This window comes from Mytilus californianus, unplaced genomic scaffold (genome assembly GCF_021869535.1).
Source record: "Mytilus californianus isolate M0D057914Y unplaced genomic scaffold, xbMytCali1.0.p SCAF_1, whole genome shotgun sequence".
In the NCBI taxonomy this organism is placed as follows: Eukaryota; Metazoa; Mollusca; class Bivalvia; order Mytilida; family Mytilidae; genus Mytilus; species Mytilus californianus.
In genome coordinates this window covers 39,375,253-39,391,618 of record NW_026262581.1, presented here as the reverse complement: position 1 = coordinate 39,391,618, position 16,366 = coordinate 39,375,253, and positions in this window count along the sequence as shown.

Sequence of the window (16,366 nt, the reverse complement as noted above, 5' to 3'; positions counted from 1 at the left end):
ACAGACCATGTTAAAAATAAACAGGCTATTAAATATCAATTGAGTATGGCTTCCATTGCGTTTGCATTTTTAGCAGTATCCCATAATCAACACTACACAGGTATACTAAATGTTAAACTTATGTTAGGATAATAATTTTAATTTTATTTCAGATATTGATGAATGCAGTAACAGCAGTTTAAACAACTGCAATGCACAAAACAATGTCAACTGTGAGAATCTAAATGGTTCCTATGTCTGTAACTGTATTAACTCATCTTACACATCTATAGAACAGTACAAATGTGTTGGTTAGTATTTAGAATATGGTAATAATTTTAGAAGTCGAGTATAAATTATGTCGATGAAACAACAACCCCGCCACATAATGGAAACTTATTTAAATGCGAATTGAAAAAAGCCCCTGCCGTTTGCTTCATAAGCATCAAGGAAAAGGAGAAGAACAGTTTTCAACTATTTTTGAATGAGTTATGCCCCATAAACATATAAATTCTATCTAAAATTGCAATGTCATTGATGTCAAGCCTATATTTCTTGTAATTATGTCGAAAACTAGCGCTAATCATTCTTTTATAGGTACTATGTCCCTTTGGGATGTGAATTCAAGGTGATATTGCAATTTAAGCGCTCTCAAGCACTTTTATCAGAATTTTATGAAGATTTTAATCATCAGTATCGAACAAATTTTTTTACAGGAGTAAATAGAAATTATTTTGAAAATTACATGGTATCTATGATATGGTAATGGTACGCGATCGCACACCTACATCTAGTAGAAATGTATCAAAACGTTTAGAAGAACAAAAACAAAGTATATTTGAGTTATTACCCTTGGACAGATAATATATGTGCACCACAACGGGACATTTGAATGATGTTCTTTTATTGTTATAAATGTATACTTTTGGTACAGCACGCGTGAAACGACTAGAACAAATGTATTTGCTGTTTTGATAAATTGGTATCTCGTAACATTTGAATGTACATATGTCTGCTGCACAAAAATACACCAATTAGATATGTAAAGAACTTAGTAAAACTATTAATTATCACTAAGTAGATATTTGTTTGATGATATTATCTTCGTTCGTTTTGTGATCTTTTTAGCTTCATCGAGTTATTGACGAAGGTAGAATTGTTAATGTTGTTGTTTGATAATTGCAGCTGGTATTTCCATATTTATTTAAAAACATTTAGGGGTTGTGCACCAGAAATCTAACTTTTAATTAAATAAGATTAACATCCCTCTTTTATTTTGTTATAACAGTTCAAATTATATAATTTTATCCATATTGAATTCATGCAGTGTTTTAAAACTTAAACCTAATGTAAAACAAACAATTTTGAGATCAGTAAAATTCTTCAAGTAGATGTTACGAAATAGATTTATCTAAAACATTTTGATGATCTATACATGTACATACATTATGTGTATTCATCATTGATTATTGTTCCCGACTAACATGTTTGTTAGGAGACTTATGAATTTCTTTTAAGATTCTCAATATCCTCTAATATTTAAGAAAGAAATTGTGATGAAACTCCAAATAATTACATCATAAAATAATTGTTGAGGTTCACGTTCTTGTCTATGTTTTCGATAAGACTGATTTTCGGGTTTTCTATAGCAAAGCAAAATGTCACACTGTTAACACTGAAATAGGAAGAATCGTGACAAAAGTACACTTTAAGTTGCACCAAATGCACATATGCTTTAAAGTTTTCGATATCAGAATATTTTTTTTGTGGTTTTCACATTGTAATACAGGGAGATAGTCGTTAATTAGATAGTTTGTCAACATACAAATGTTAAAGGGGCATTAGCTACGAGATATAAAAAAATCTAAAATATGATTTTTTTTTGTTCAATCTTTAATGAAAGTGAAAAGTGAAATAATAATTTGCTTTTAGCAGCCAGTTTGGTTCAATCTTGTCAAAATAAGCAAAGAAACATCGCTGATGAATTATTCACTTGCAAATGAATAATTCGACCACATTGAATCCGTATTCATGTGACCTTCAATTTAATCCCTTAGCTACAGTTGGGTTACGCATGAATTAAGCGTGTTCAGTTATAAAAAAGAAAAGAATGTCAACATTGAAAGTGAAACAAGGGCAAACCATTTGATTAACTGATTCGATCCACAAAAACTCATTCTAATACAGGTAAACACGATGATTAGAATATATTTGTAACCTTTAATATGAAATCAAACAGACCTAGAAAAATCCAATTGCACGAGTTCGCTGTCTATTTATATCAATATCTATGTTTAAATCGGGTTATATCACCGTCGACAGTCTTCGGAGGTCACCTCGATAGTTAATTAGATGGCGTCTAGACTAAAATACACACGAAATTCTGATACATATTATCGAGCCCATGCATTGTAAATTGTTTATTTTAGACTTTTTATAACTTGGAAATACGTTTTAGTATGTTATAATTCAAATATGTGAATTTGAGTAAAATCGGTGATCATGAATTTGACAGCTAATGCCCCTTTAACAATATTATAACACTCATTTATGACTTTCCAAGTTACAATCAAATCAAACATTTTTTTCACTTTTTGTTTTATTTTACCCGAATCAGGGATGTGTATTGTAAAAAAGTGTCAACAAAAATATGTTTATGGGGAGATTATGGGTAGAATGTCAGTATTGTTTACAATTTCATTATATATTCGTTACAAACAGTGAGTTTCATACGACCTAGATGAAAACATGTGCAAATCATGAAGTAATGATATTTTGTCAGTGCGCACATTTAGGATAGTGACGATTTGGTAAACTTCATTTTACATTTCATACAGAAATGTTGGGATAAAAGGCAGCGTTACAAACTTAATGACCATAGTTGACTGTTGCATCATTTGGGTCCAGACCCTAGAAACTTAAAAATAGGAGAATAATCGTTTTTAATTAAACAATTCTTAAATAATGCAGGTGGGTAAAGATGCGCAATTCATTTCAGGTAGGCGGTAATTGTAGCCTCTTCCTCAATTCTTCTGCCCATATCGTAAACTTGGATATGTATGATGACTCGGTTCGAAACTGAGACATTTTCACGTATGTGGTTAAATTTTCGGGGTAAAAATTCCTTTTTTTCACACAATAAGTTCTTTGAAAATTTAGTACTTTACATACATTTAATATCTCTATAGTTTTTACATCTTTATTCTATGGTTATCTGCTCTCCAAATCATCCCAAATGGATCGCGCATTAACTTGTCCAATATTACTACATAGAGATTTTTTCAACGCACTTCTTTTGAGTTCCTCCCTTTGAGGCGCATTAGGGATATTGACCCATATTGAAATCCTTAGTTCGGATTTTTCCAAATATTCTTGTGTAATCGTCTTCAGTATGACGTTCTGAAGAAATCTGTGTGATTTTGTCCATTTGTGAAAGAAAATAAGGTTGTTTCAGCACTGTAACGCATTGACCCTTATATCGCTATATTTAATAATCTTGAATTCAATGTGTAAGTATAATTAATTTCTTCCAATATACCTTCATAGGTCACAATATAGATGAAACATCCGAGAATAATCTTCAATAACAATATACAGACCATGTTGAAGCATTTAATAAATTTTCTAATGTCTTAAAGTGCATTTTAATTTAGAAGTAATGCAAAAAGGTAGATTTCTTCTCAAATCCTAAAAAATACTTAAAAATTGTTACCACTTGAAATCTGGTATTTTCAACCTTAGAAACCACTCTTAAATGCTGTTAACCACATTTTCATTATATAATTAAAAGCGCAATGAAGTTCAAATTTTAAAACATGTCCTTTCACATAGTTTAAAAAAAATGTTAAATGTATTTCAGTGAAAACCCTTTATTAGTGAGAAATACACATTTGGTTTTTAAGTAAACATTATGACATCACACGTATTATAATGTCATTTAATAACGACTGATTAAAATATTGCTAAGCACTGTTTGCAGTGTCACATAACGATTAGCTGCCTCAGGGTTTAACTCAATATGTGGAGCCGAAAAGATCAGTAACGAAACATTTTTATATATTATCACGACTATAGCAACAGTTTTCATTTAGGCATATTTTCAACATCTTGACTGTAGTTTCAATTGCATAAATACCATAAATATAAAACTAAGAGCTTGCTTAATAACATAAAATGCTTACCAGTAATTCCGAACTTTTTAAAACCTCTAATTTGCAGTCTTAGGGTAAACTGGAATGGTACGTCGGAAACTGAAATAAGACAAAAACAATTATCAGATTGTGTTATCATTTCATTTAAATAGAAACTGTATAATTGAGAGAGAAAAATTCAATATCTTGAAAGTATTTTAACCAAAAAAAAGGATATGCGTCCACCTTCATTTGAACCTTTTTTTATGAGGAGCAATCAGTAGTAGCTTCATAGCTGAATAATTGTAGCTCTGTGTTTCTAAAAGGTTGAACATTTTGTCTGTTTATTTGATTGTTTTAGTGACCGACTGCTAATTAATGGTCAAATTGTCTATTTATCGATGTATCAAATACTCGTATCAAGTGTGTTATTTCCCATGCATTATCAGCTATTCCTGTCGATTTTAATGATAATGGCATAAATATGTCTTTTGTGTGTCATGTTGACTTACAATTTAACAATATAAAATGTTTCCATAAGAAGTAAGTCCCTTCTTTAAGTCAATGACATGTGTGTCTCATGTAAACAAAGATTTTGATTGTGCCTTAAAGAAGTGCTCCAGTCCCGTGCCAGTAATACATTCAAAAAGCAAAAAATGTTGCTGATCTTTATAAATGATGTTATTCTAGAACCTACTGTGATAACTAGGTATTTATAAAAGACAACTAACCTTCATTTTCGTAATTTGCTCTGGTGTACAAGATGCAATCATTCATATGCAATCAGTCTGACAACTTCTAAAATAAAGTTCACAAATTGGGTAAAGATGCACAATTCATTTCAGGTAGGCGGTAATGGTAGCATATTTCACAATTCTTCTGCCCAAATCGTAAACTTGAATGTCTGATGGCGCGTTTCGAAGCTGAGACATTTTCACATGTGTGGCTAAATGTTCGGGGTACGAAGTGAAATTTAGCACACCCTGAAAAGTCTTTCGTAATGCGGCTTCTGGATGTAAAAATACATTTTTTTCACACAATAAATTCTTTGAAAATTTAGGTCTCTGCATACATTTAATAACTCCGTAGCTTTTACACCTTTATTCTATGGTCATCTGCTCTCCAAATCAGCACAAATGGTTAAGCTCAGTCACTTGTTAAAAATTGAAACATGACCAATATCACTGCACAGAGATGTTTTGTTAACGCACTACTTTTAGGTTCCTCACTTTCAGGGGCATAAGGGATATTTACCCAGGTCCTTATAATAATCTTTTATGGTAATATTCTATACAAAGCACACAAATGTCGTCTTTCACCTCAAAAGCTAACCAATCCTTTAAACAGACTTATCCAGAAGGGATATTGTTACGATACTGTTGTCAGGTCATTAAAGATGGCATTTTTTTTAGAATTAATATTGATTCTCTCATAGGGTCTTTGCATCGGAAATAAACACATTTATTCTAAAACCAGTTGTTGGCATGATACGGGTTATGTTCTTCTCTTATATTTTATGATGGTATGATTCCAAACCACTAACGGGAGGGATTGTGCTTGATTTTCATATGATGAAGACATAATCTTTCAATCAGTTGAATTGAGGTCTGGAGCTGCATGTCAGTAACTGCTAGTAGTCCTTTGGTAATTTATGTTATCATTGTCATTTTGCTTAGTTTCTTCTGTTACCTATTCTAACATCGGACTCGGACTTCTTTTAAAGTGAGTTTTACTGTGCGTATTACTGTGTGTTTGTTTATTCTACATTGGCTAGATGGGGAGGGTTGAGATCTCACAAAACATGTTTTACCTTGCAGCATTTTTGCGCCTGTCCCAAGTCAGGAACCTCTGGCCATTGTTAGTCTTGTATGTTTTTTTTTAATTTCGATTCATTTATATGTTTCGGAGTTTAGTGTGACGTCTATTTTCTATGAACTAGTACACATTTTTGTTTAGGGGCTAGCTGAAGCCCGTCTTCGGGTGCGATATTTTGGTGGCCTTGGGCTGTTTTGTGCTCTATGGTCGGGTTGTTGTCTCTTTGACACATTCCCCGTTTCAATTCTCAATTCCACTACTGAATTACTTTTAAGGTGATTCCAGATACATTTATTATTGTCCATACGAAACGAAACAGCTGTGAACGACAATTAACCTGTTTTTAGATTACAGTCTTTAATATTGTTTGAATTTTTCATATTTCAGCCTGTTACACTCTGAAACATGTATTAACAAAAATACCGAACTCCAAGGTAACTTCTAAAAGGGGGGAAGCCGTAAAACCTATCAAACTCAAAGATAATTTTATTTATGTATACTAAAAATGAAAATAACACTTTATGAATTTTGCGATTTTCTGGTTTCAAAGAAACGTTCGAACTCAAACAATTGAAAGGCAGGGATGTATGAATACGTAGAATGGTTATTAGGTATCTAAAAAGAATAGACAAATTCAGTAATTTCTTAATGTATCAACGGGAAATTGACGCACTGACTGCTGAGCTTGGGGAATTGGAAGTGAAATTTGGAGAAAATACTGTATTCTCATGTACATTTATTAGGATATGACAGGGTTAATGCAAAATCTTAAGGATGTCTTTTTTAGATATTGTCTGAAATTTCTTGATTATGTTCTCTCCTTTGCAAAATGATATGCCTTAAGAAAAAAATATAATAATCTCAAAACCTCAGAGGAAAATTCAGTAGTATTATTGTTTTGACTAGCAGTCCAACATTTGATATCGGTTATAGTTTTTGGATGGAATTTATTCAAAGATTTCAGAAATTTAATAGTTAATTCACCTGTAGTGGCGGAGTAAAGTTTTCCCTTTCTCAGTATCTCAGTTCCTTACTGTGATTTTTGTTGGATTCGTGTAGCCCATTCGTCTGTTTTCATTTTTATATTGCTAGTTGTATTTTGTGTTTTGGACATGGCGTTGTCTTTCCTTCTTTGGCCATGATTTTAGTTTTTTTACTTCCTGTTATTACTCTTTTGTAAAAAATGTGGCTCAATCGTGTCTTCTGTAATAGTTATGCCTCGTTGTTATATCAAAATAGGCATTTCCAAGTTTTCTAATGACCAGATATAAATACACCTTCCCGAGTTTTTATGAAATAAAATGGTCCAAAGATATACGTTAAGTTAAACTTATACTTTTACAGTATTAGAAAAAAAAGAATGATGTACCATTGTGTTATGTAAAATTGGACCATAATTACAGTAGAGATTGACCAAATATATTCAAAAAGTTAATTAATTTCTCAATTAAAACATCGTTGAGTTCAATTTAGAACACTCATTTTACATATAAGTTTCCCTTGTACGTTTAGGGTACAAGTTTTATAATTTTACCCTGCAAGGTTTGCCACCTACTGTATCCAAAATCCTTCAGATAGCTGTTTGAAGGATCGCTTAATCACATTAAATAAGTTTTGATTTTATTTCAGATATTGATGAATGTCTGTTGGCTATAGGTACTTGTCCGGCCAAGTCCAGATGCATAAATCAAGATCCAGGATACAACTGCCTATGTTTGTCTGGGTATATTTTGTCTCAGTCTATATGTGATGGTGAGTAATTGTTTTATTCAAATTCGATCATCTGAAATAATTTCATTTGTTATTATGTCACTGTTTAGTTTAAATTTCTGTTAACAAATTCTATCATTTGCAAACAGTGTCTTTACATTTTCTTTTTTTTACACAAACGTAGTTTCTGTGGTCATTTATGCAACGAATGCATTTTCATTTTGGTATTGGACAACCACTAAATACCTCTTCGAAATGTAAAACGGGCGTGATCAGAAGTCATACGAGCAAAAAACGGCTATTTTACGTTGGGTGGTGGTTACTGTACATGGAAGCGCTTCGGCATAATTATTCCATGGTTCATAGCTTAAGGTTGCTATACACAGTTAGGAAAAAAAACTTACAATTGACACTCATAATTTTAAACAGCTTCTTTACCTTGCTTTCTAACAAATAAGGCTTATTTTTTGTGTCATGTATGTGCATATGTATGGATCTTCCATAGATTTGATTTTATTAGTCATTATGGTGAAATATAATCCCATTTTGGTGTAAAAGAGGGACGAAAGATACCAGAGCGACAGTCAAACTCATAGATCGAAAACAAACTGACAACGCCATGGCCAAAAATAAAAAGACAAACAGACAAATAATAGTACAGATGACACAACATAGAAAACCAAAGACTAAGCAACACGAACCCCACCAAAAACTGGGGGTGATCTCGGGTGCTCCGGAAGGGTAAGCAGATCCTGCTCCACATGTGGCACCCGTCGTGTTGCTTATGTTATTACAAATCCGGTAAATAGTCTAATTCGGTAAGTCACATTCGTGAAAAGGGAGGGTATTGTAGTTACGACATAAGGAACATATCCGATATCATCTGTGAAACGGTTATTCCATAACGGTCAACCAACTCGTGATGGCGTCCGTAAAATTTACGAAGGGATGACTTCAACTTCACCATTTGGAACTCTTGGTTTAAAAGCCTCCTTGTGAGCAGCAATCCTCTATATGGAAATCATGATAGGAAACACAAGCCCGGGAATATCGTATCAGTTGGGAGATATATACTCCGTATGCAGGCGCTTATGGAATGTTGCTACATAGAAATGGAAAGTTCACAATTGGGAAGCTGAAATCATCTCTTTTGTCGTAAAGTTTTGTTTTCAATCGCAACAATCTGCTATTATTCTACACAAAACTTCTATTTGGACTCATGATAGATAAAGGTCAATGGTTTCAGAAAAAGTATTGTTCAAATGGATTGAAATTCTAATTTGGACCAAATTTTGGGACTTTACTGAATATGTCACAAAAGTCCCAACATTTGGTCCAAATTAGAACTTCAATCCATTTGAATAATACTTTTTCTGAAACCATTGACCTTTATCTATCATGAGTCCAAATAGAAGTCATATGCATTTTCCTCATTTTTCCATAAAATTAATTGGAAAATTCGATTGTTAAATATGTGTTGGAAAACACTACAATAATTTCTGGACCTATGGCCCATGCGGATGTGAAAATACGGACGGTTAAAAAGAAAATGGCCAATAAAACATACAAAAGAGAATTTTGATGTTCATATAAACACACTTTGAAGGCTAAATCATTCTTTCAGCTGTCTAAAACTCAATTTTATCGCACAATAACTTTCATATTTGAAAAGTTAACCGGGGTCAAAATGCGAAACCAATCTCCTAACTGTGAATTGCTATCTAAAACAGTCTATTACAAAAACGTACAGTCGTTTACGAAAATTTGATTGGAAATTCATCCAAAATCAAGTTCATAAACGGTATTTTTTTAAAATTTAAATATATTAACTGAGGTATGGATTTTGATCAACTTATCTTGTATATTCAATGACTCTAATATTTGATACTATATACCTCCCTATTTTGATAACACAGAACCACATATTATTTCGTATACGTACAAAAGGCCCAGTTACATTAGAAGTCAGTGTAGAAAATTATACTCCTTTAACTTGAGGCTGTGAATCATCTACTTTTAGATATGATCCCTATGGCCATGTTTTTACGGGAGACTTTAAGATCGTTCAAAACCGAGAGGTTAAAAACGTATTGAAACAAAGGGCCAGCATATCGTCCTCCATCTGAAGTAGATTGGAAACAGTGTTGTGAGGTCATAAAAGACGCTCTTTCGTCGTATTTTAAAAAATGGTGTAAACGGGGAAAATCAGATAAACAATCTCGTGATTCTTATTTGATTAATAGATAGTCGAATATTAAATTTTGAAAATAATATAGAAATGAATAAAAGGGTTCACAATACGCCTATTTCTAGAATAAGAAACAAACTTCAGGTACTCGCAAAGCGGTTTGTGTTAATACCGGCCAACAATGTGGTGATGGTATGACGTAAATACTACATGAAATAAGATCATAGATTTTTCTAAATTTAGGTCCGTGCGCTCCATAGAGAGTTATATAGTAAACAATCATATCATAACCACATATCAGCCTATAGCCAAGGCCTCTTATGTACATCTGAAGGTTTCTACTATGTATTGGTTACCTAAACCACACAAAAACACGACCTCTAGTAAGTGTTCTACAATTAGCCTTTCAGTGCTTTTAACTACTTCCTAATTTCTGCGGTGATGTTGTTTGCCGAGCCCGTAAATTATGATACGATTCGCTAATCTTTCGGTGCGTTTAACTAGTTTCTAATGTCTACGTTGGTGTTGTTTGCCGAGCCCGTAAATTAAGATACGATCCGGGTAAACTTATCGATCCTTTAAATAGACTTCTTCTAAAAGGTTACCAATTCACGCTGCAACTTGATCATTAAATATTGTTTTTTATCGGTATAAACATTGATTTTGTTTTGAGTGAATTGAAACCAAACTTTGTATTATTGTGATACACATATTTACATTCACGGTTCTACAATCTGTGGATAACTATAATTTGGCATTGGACAAAGTCGTGTATTTCTCTGACTATTAATGACTATTAATGACGTCTTTACACTAAATCCATTTCAGTAACTGCGAGTACTCTCAGATTTGTACTTTGTGTTAAGTTAACCCCTTTCCAACTGCTTTGTATAGTAAGTTCTTGTGTCGTACTGTCACTCTGCTACATGCTGTATGTGCATGTCCCAAGTCAGGAGCCTGTTATTCAGAGTATGTCGTTTATTTCTGTATACCATATTTGTTTTTCGTTTATTATTTTGTACAATAATCAGGCCGTTTGTTTTTCTCGTTTGAATTGTTTACACTTGTCATTTATAGCTTACTATGCGGTATCGGATTCGCTCATTATTCTATGTCATTTTGGCCTCTGGTAGAGGTCCTATTGATAATCATGTCACATCTTCTTCTTTTATTACATTTTTTTCCCTCAAATTGATTCTTTACTGCACATATTGCTGTTAACATTTAAACTTGGTGTACAGCATTCCTTCACGTATCCCTGTTAAATTTACCACTGAATATCCAGGGAGAAAATTCAGTAAAAATAACTAAAAATAACATTAGTATAAATATCTGAATGGATGAATTACTGTTACAAACAGTCTTTACTACTACAAAATTAGTATATTATTTATATTTATAATAATATCTATTTTGCAATATCTATAACTACACAAGTTTGTCAGTATTTTTACGGAAATTATTCGTTACTCCGGAATTATTTTTTTTTTATGATATTTCTAATGCATCAGAAACGAAATGCGGTCAGTGACCTCGCACGTTTGTTTCTCTCCTCGTGTTTGGATATATTGTTTTGTAATGTTTTGAAAATTTGGAATAATGATTCGAAAAGGTAAGTTGCTGTACTGATATATTTTTTTCTTTTACAACTTAATTATTTAATAAATTTGTAATTGATTTGACCCAAATAAATATCGTGTCGTGACCTTTACCTATCAAATGTTTTTAAACAATATATAACGTACATGTGTTACAGTACCAATATATTAAAGGAAAAAAACACACACGTGCCTACACATACTAATACATATGAAAACACACAGAAACATACATAGGTACTTATCTTACCTCCTATACATTTCTAGGAATATGATTTGTTAAAAGCAACCGCGTGGAGACCGTGTATATTTCATATGGGGTTAGTAGGCGTGGTTAATTTCAATACACGGTTAGTAGTGGTGTTACGTCCCTTTGTAAAAACAACACGGTGTTGAGGAAAAATATGAAAGGTTTCAACAGACGAAGAAAATAATGAACGATTGAAATGAATTCATAAAACACATTAAAAGCTTACAAGTTGTTATTGTTGGCATTTGTTTTTGTATAGACCAATGAAAGTAGGTTCTTAACATTGAAGACTTGATCAGTTTGATAGGCCACTAGTCTAACTACCACATGTTAAGATAGTCGGTAAGATAAATTCGTTACACAGTGTGCTAGTGACCTAATACGATATATATGGGGTCAGTAAATTCCATATGGGGATTCGAGCTTCGCTCTCACCCCATATGGAATTTACTGACCCCATTTATATCGTATTAGGTCACTAGCACACTATGTAACTAATAATACACTTCTGCAATTACAGCATCACATGCATTCAGCTACGTATAAAAAAATACTTTCTGTAGCTTTACCAATAGTACCAGCTCAATTTTATAAAATTACACCAATTTCTGCTCAGAGTATAGAGCACTTTTGTTAGTAAACTATATGATACATACATGTCATACTGTTTTCGTTTTGTGCTCATTTCTTTACATCATTGGTGAAATATTAAAGCATAATTTTTGTGAACAAATTTATTCACAAAACCTACACACACACACGTACACCCAAAGTACATACCATAACACATATAGATACGTATTTACATTGTACATTTATAATTAAAGTATCACATGAATTAACACTTTGACAGCATCTGTTTTTTTTAATAGCTTAATTCTATAAAATGACATCAATTTTTTCTCAAAATATTCAACACCTTTGTTAATAAGCAGCGTATCTCTATATTTGCCATACTATATAATTCTATTATATTTTTTACTTCATATTTGAACATTCTTAATGTGTCTACCATTTTAGCCTTTTTATTAGAAACATAATGTGCTTTATAAACTGAAAAGAACATTAAGCTAAGCAGATGATTAAGTGCATAGTATGCATCATCATGAATTTTGTATCCTATTAAATGAGAATGGAGAGTTATTACATGTCCGTCAATGCAGACTTTTTTAAGTAAATCTTTCATTGATTGTCAAAATGTTTTATGATATGAACACGTAATGAAAAAAATGATTATAGTTATTTAGTTCATTGCAGTATGAACAAAAATTGTTTTGTGAAATTTCCACTGGAAAAGCAGCTCCTCATTTTGCAAAATATAATGCATTAATTTCCACCTGAACATTTTTATTTTATTATCTTTAAGATACATAAAAGAGAATTTAATAGAGTCTTTGAATTCATTTTTTAGTCTTCCTATACTTAAGACTCTTTCCCATTTCAAAAATCCAGTTGGTATTTCTGTTTTTACAGGACTTAGTACTATTTTGTATATGTCTTTAATATTGATAGTTAGTCATTATTATCTCTAAGTTTAATTTCAGTTTGGTTAATATGGTCTTTTGTTTTGAATGATTCCTCTGATTTTAATTTGTCTACCCATTGTTTTGGTATGGATTTTTTTAGTTTTGAGAATTCAGAAACCCAATTGCTTTTATTTCTTAATTTTGAAGTAATTATTTCTTCTGATATATTTCCCCTGTTATCAATTATGTCATTTATATATAATATGTCACCATCAATCCAATTATCAAAGAACAAACATTTTCCTTGAAATTTTAGGAATCTATTGCCCCATATTACCTGTTTTCTGATTTCTAAATTATTATCGATTTGATCATGATGATTTTTTTCACAATTATTCACAGTTATCCATGTTTTTATCATCTCTTGATAGAAAAATGGTGTATCGTTCCATATTTTTTTATCTAGCAATTTTGTGTTATTCAGATTCATCTTGAAAATAAGTAGGTTTTTTCCAAATTTATTAAGGTACAATTTTGATAATACAGACCAGTTTGCATTTCCTGATTGTAGTATTTTTATAATCCATTTCAAATGTATTGATTTTATATAAACTCCATATCAATCATTTTTAACCCCCCTCAGAGAAGTTTACCTTTTTATTTTATCTTTTCCTCCATTCAAAATAAATTTATATAAGATTTTATTTTTGTTTGTAGATTATCTTAAGTTATGATACTGTTAGTAGCAGTGTAGGTTATATTTGGTAGCAGAAGAGCTTTGGCTCCATCATACGGTGTTTATATATCCCAACTCGTTCGTTATACTCGTGTGTGTAGTGATGTCATAGATGTTAACGAACGTTATCAATGTATCACAGGTAAATTATTAAGTCAGGGATTTCGTTACCATAAATTACTTAAAACATTTACTAAATTCTTTCATCGATACAAAGATTTGATTAGTAAATTTGGCTGTACCTGTAGAAAACTTTTACGGTAATATTCAAAGGCACTTGTCTCAGAATTTTTTCCCCTATATACCTTAATATAACACAAGAATATAACTTATATATCTAATCGGGTGTTGGTAGACGAAATAATTACGGTTGACATACTTGGGTAGGCGTGCTATGAATGATTCCGACAACAAAGGTAGGCGCGTTATACATCATTGTGTAGATGAATCAATTTAGATTTACGGCATAACAAGTTTTAGTGGGGTTGACAACCGAGAAATCGAAATATAACGGAATTTCGCGACCGGGTGACATTTTTCAAAAATGCGAGTTAAGTACCTTGTGTTATATAATGGTATATAGGAAAAAATATTTCTGAGACAAGTGCCTGTGGTAATATTGTCCTAAAAGCGCTGAAATCATTGTGATCCGTGTAAAGTTATCGAACCTTTGAACAAACTTATTAGTAAATGTTATCTTATTAATGTTGTAATAAGATCTTTGAATATTGTTTTTATTGGCACTAACATCGATTTTGTCATCAACAAATTAAAACACAACTAAATTTGTATTCTTTTCGAATTGTTTTTGGGATGTATATATACACATCCTCGTTTATTTTCTATTTAGAAATTGTTTTATCTATACATAACATCATACATATTTATTATAAGGTTAAATCCTAACTATGCTACTGCCTGTCGTTACTTTTGGCATTGCACAAGTCATGTCTTCTTTGACTGTCCATGGCGTTAAAACACAAAATATCTGCCTGGGATATGTTTTAATTGATTTTAGTCTCTGATGCATGATTTTTTATTATTAATTGTTTTTGGCTTTTAACTAGCTTTCAGTAACTGCGAGTACTCTCAAATCGTACTTTCGTGTTAATTTGACCTGTTGACACAATTTGTATGCATTTCTGTTATTCAATGTTTACTTATTTTGTGTTATATCTCGTTTTACTATTTATAATATGTACCACCTTTGATAAGTTTTTAGTATGACGAAAAAATTTTCACTTCTGTACTCGTACTATGAATAACAAATTTATTTTGTAAAAAATGATTCTGTACTAACAACAAAATTATTATATTTAAATATGCCTGTGTACCTTACTTTATTTAACGCCATTTTGTCCTAGGATAAGTTTTCTTTTTGACATTGAAACATCTTTTTTATTTATATTGTGTCATAGATCAAACTTATTCGTTCAGTGTATATTTACTTGTTTTTGTGTATTTTCTTTTTGATCGAGTTAAGCCATTTCAATTGATATTTTATTGTGTGTCTTTTTATGTTGTAATGTTATACCACTATTTCAGGTTAGGGTGAAGGTTGGCGCCTGTTAAAACGTTTAAACCCGATGCATTTTTATGCACCTGTCTTAAGTCAGGAGCATGTTGTTCAGTGGTTGTCGTTTGTTGGTGTGGTTCATAAGTGTTTCTCGTTTCTCGTTTTTTATATAGATTAGACCGTTGGTTTTCCTGTTTGAATTGTTTTACACTAGTCTTTTTGCGGCCCTTTATAGCTTGCTTGTTCGGTGTGAGCCAAGGCTCCGTGTTGAAGGCAGTACTTTGACCTATAATTGTTTACTTTTTACACATGATGATATGGATGGATAGTTGTCTTATTGGCACTCATACCACATCTTCTTATTTATATTAACTTTCGATTTGACAATCTTTCTACAAGTTTTGTTATTTTATCCAACACCTTTTCAATGTTTGACGTTCTTTTCTATCATACCCAAAATAGATACCAAGGCTTTTAATTGGTTTGTTAGTCCAATTTATATTTTCATATTTATCTTTTGAACTTTTTAATCTCCCTAAGCATACCCCTTCTGTTTTGTTTCTATTAAGTTTAAGTCATGAAAAGCTTCCAAATCCTTCAATTATACTAAGAGCCAAATTTATTTCTTTCCGTGACTGAAGAAACAGTGTTGTATCATCAGCTAATTGGCAAATTTTTAAATTACAATATTTTCCATCTAATTTTATCTTTATTCCTTTAAAATCTTTATTACTTCTTAGTCTTATTGCCATTAATTCTACTGTTATAAAAAAAAAGGAGAGCTTAAATCGTACACCCTTGTCGTATTCCACGATATATTTTGAAAGAACCTGAGACCCACCCATTATTTAAAATACATCCCTTAATGTCGTTCTTATTATATTTACTGCAGGTTATGTTGCTCGTGTTGTGTGGATGCAGTAGAATGTGCCCCCGTACTTATGGTGTATTCCCTTTTATTTTACAGTAAGGGTTTTG